General features: G+C 37.9%; 1 pseudogene; it reads right to left on the reverse strand.

Moving 5' to 3' along the window:
- The window catches only part of LOC107756251 (coiled-coil domain-containing protein 180-like), a 20,671-nt pseudogene that overhangs the window by 3,841 nt on the left and 13,145 nt on the right, over positions 1–3,685 (reverse strand).

Raw genomic sequence — 3,685 nt, forward strand, 5'->3', positions numbered from 1 at the left:
TCTTCTGCTAAAACCTTCTGATTGCGGCCCGTGTGGAGAGCCTGAGCGGGTGTGCCCGGTGGGCTCCAACACATAGTCAGTCAGTCTGCGGTTCTGTTAGATTCTGAGAAGATGAGGATGTGAGCTAGAACGCTTCTGCAACCCTTAAGTTCCTGCCAGGCCTCGGCCTTGACTTTCCATTCACCAAAGATCCTAGGATCTCAGCTGATGTCTCTCTTAGCTCTTTTTCACTTTCCACTGGGAAGAAACTCCCAGTCATCATCGAGTCAGAACATCTTTGGAGTTCATCACTCTTCAAACCCGGAAGAATATGATCGCAAGTCCAAAACCTTGAAACCATCAAGATTTTCATCTGAGACTGCATCCGTACGCTCGTTCCAGGCCAAGGCAATGCAAGTATCGTACATTTAACTAAACGAAACAGAGGTTTAGTATAAGCTATAGACCCCGTTCTAAAACGGCGCTGATGGTTTTATCAGGTGGTCAATTGACTCTTTTCATAGCTTCATTCTCTGGTTTTCCTGATGGTTTCATCCATAAAGTCTCATTTGCTCTTTCCCATGTATGAGTGATTGTTTGTTTGTTTGTTAGACTAGTTTGTGTTAGTGTTTAGTTAATAAAACTTTTGTGCACAAATTACATGAGTTTCTGATTCTGCCTTGCAATAATGTCCCTTTACGATTTTGATCCTTGCTACATGCTCTAATGCATTAATACTGTATGAAAGTATTTTCTGTGGCCACGAAAATATCCTTTCCTAGAGTTGATATGAACTTACACTGAATGTTCGCTGGACGAACAGATTAGTTGAGGGCAATTTAATTCTTTTAATTCTGCTACTGGCAGCTGATATAAATAATTGTAATTAATCATAATTAATTGTAATTATTTATATAATTTATATACATCTACAGTATCATATATTTAAGCTAGGCTTTTAAAAACTCATGGCATACAATACAGTCTCCGTTCTCACTGTGTCACGAACACCAATGTTTTAACAATTCATAAAAGATTGCCATCTGAGATTTCAGTATGATAAAGGTTAGGATCATGATTTTTTCAGTAGTATAACAGCACACCATGAGTGTATATTAGCACTGCTTGCACTGCTTTTTTGTTTGGTTGGTTTTTGTTTTTGACATGATAGAGCATCTGGACCCGGAAACAGTGATCACAGTGATCTGACTAAACAATCGGATAGCATCATCATCGGTGACAATCATAACAAATGCATATTGCTTTGTAATTGGTCTACTTTTAGGGCAATATTCCATGGGTTAACCTTGCAGGCATCTGTTGTGGTAATCATGTGACTGGCTCTGGTAGATAAGAAGTCTTTTGTGTATCTCCTCTGCACACTGATCAAATGTCTTCTGCAGTTGCTCAGGCCGAGTAATGGGGCGGCGCTCTTTCTTCTTATAGAACTCCTGATGGTGACACATAGTTCAGTTGCACTCCAAAATCAACTGTTTTAACACCTTATTTGCTTAATACAAACTGACTGTCTTAAAAAAAAAATCATAGTACCTCTGCCACCAAGAGGAGAATATCATTGGCTTTCCATACTGTTTCCAATACTGTTGACTGAGGCTTTAAAGGGAACACTGAGAAATGCAAAAATATTCAAAGAACGTGAAATTAACATGGCAAAAATAAAATATTACATAAAATAAGCAAGTGCACTGATCTGTCCTGCTGCTCTTCAGGTTTTGAACCAAAAATAAGGAACTTCTTATCAAAGCGGTTGGGTTTGGAGAACCTTCTTAAACTGACAGAAATGTTTCAAAGAAATTATTAAACATTTTGTATCATAAATGTCCATTTTATATGATCACTAAATTGAAAGTATGCTAATTATTATATTATTACAGCTCATTTTCTAAGTGTTCAGATTTTTTTTATTACTATAGAACTATATTACTATATTATCACCAGAGTAGAGACACAGCCACTTCTCTAATGGCATTTCCCAAATTTCTTTCTCTCATCATATTTGAAATGTCAAACCTCTGTGTCGTCATTGACTCCACTGACTTTCTGCCCAGAGTCTCTATTCCAGACTGACTGGGGCTCTTTCCTGACCTCCAATCTGATCCAAGAGGGGAATTTAACCTTGCTGAAGGCGAAGAATTTACAATGTTTAGAAGAACCCACAAAAACTAGTCACAGATGAGTGTAAAAAGGCAAACTAATAACACCACAACAGCAGTATTAAATGATGAGGACACATAAACAATCCAACCTGCTGAAGAGCGTCTTTCTATTGGGTCAAAGTTTGCCTCCTTGAGGTCTTGTGCTTTGCCTACCCTGTTAGCAGGAAACAGACATTATGTATGTCATGAGAAGTAGTTTATTTCCTCATTTTTTTAGTTTTCATTTTACCTAGACGTCACGTGTTCCTGTTTGAGAGCATTACAAATAGTCGCCCACAACAGAACTAATGACACAAATGAACTGAATGAAAAATTGAATCACTTCAGTGGAATTGAGTCACTTATGTCAACAATGTTGGGGAACACTAACTTGAGCAGGCCTTTGATAACCCCCACCGCCGCATCATCCAGGAAGGACACTCCGATGCGGCTAGGATGGAGCAGGCCGTCTCCATCTGGACTGCCTGTTTTTTCCTGTATGCGGGACCTAGGGCGAGCTGCAACTGCAAAAGCCCCCTGAAGTGGAGTCTGTGGTCGGGGAACAGCCATAGAGGCATCCTATAAAATATATCAAACTATTATCATCCATTTCTATAGGGATTACATTTCAATATGCCTATAGCATCAGAATGTTTAATGCCATACCAAGAAGCAGTCAAGGTACTGACACCTCTTCTTTAGTTCCTCCATCAAAGAAGTTGTTAAACTGCTTATCTCCACTATGGTTACAATCTACAATACAATAAAGTTTTCTGTAGACCAGTATTATAATGTCATAAATGTGAATCTAATAATGTATTAGGGCATTTACCTTCTTATTGGACCTGGGTTGGTCATAGTCAGCATTCATTTCCTTTAAATTACTCAGCATGCTGTCAATCGCCTTTTTCTGCGTGTTACTCTTAAAAGCCTGAGCAGACAAATACAAATTCAACATGTTATGAACAGCAGACAGAGGGAAGGATATGAAAGAAGAATAAACGATACCTCTCCTCTGATCTGGACCCGTGTATTTGTAAAAATTTGTTGCATTTTTTCAAGAAACTTCAGATCGATAGCAAGAAAACTGAATTTTTCCTCAAACTTCCGGAGTATATCCTTGGCCTGAGGAAAAATGGATTCTCAGTTACTTCCTGTCCAATTAATAATTCTTCAATGTGTGATTCTTTAATAATAATTATTTAATCTCTACCTGCTCCAGACACTTTGTTTCTCTTTCTTCCATGTCCTGAATTATGGCCCACTCTGCAGAATCAATGCGCTTGTCCATTTTTTCCAGATGTGAATGAAAGACTTCAATTTCTTGGGGTGTAAAATTCCCACCCTCAGAAAACAATCTTGTGAAAATACATCAATGATTAATAATATATTCAAATGTTATATTTTTACTTTTGTGTAAAATGTAAACTATATTTGTTTTTATAATTACTCATACAGAGAATGTCAATGACATACTTGAAAGATCTCATTATCTGAACGTTTGAGTCCCTAAGGGCCTCCAATCTGAACTCTGTCTTCTGTCTTATGTC

Source organism: Sinocyclocheilus rhinocerous, unplaced genomic scaffold, assembly GCF_001515625.1.
Source record: "Sinocyclocheilus rhinocerous isolate Xijiao unplaced genomic scaffold, SAMN03320098_v1.1 scaffold1043, whole genome shotgun sequence".
Classification (NCBI taxonomy): domain Eukaryota; kingdom Metazoa; phylum Chordata; class Actinopteri; order Cypriniformes; family Cyprinidae; genus Sinocyclocheilus; species Sinocyclocheilus rhinocerous.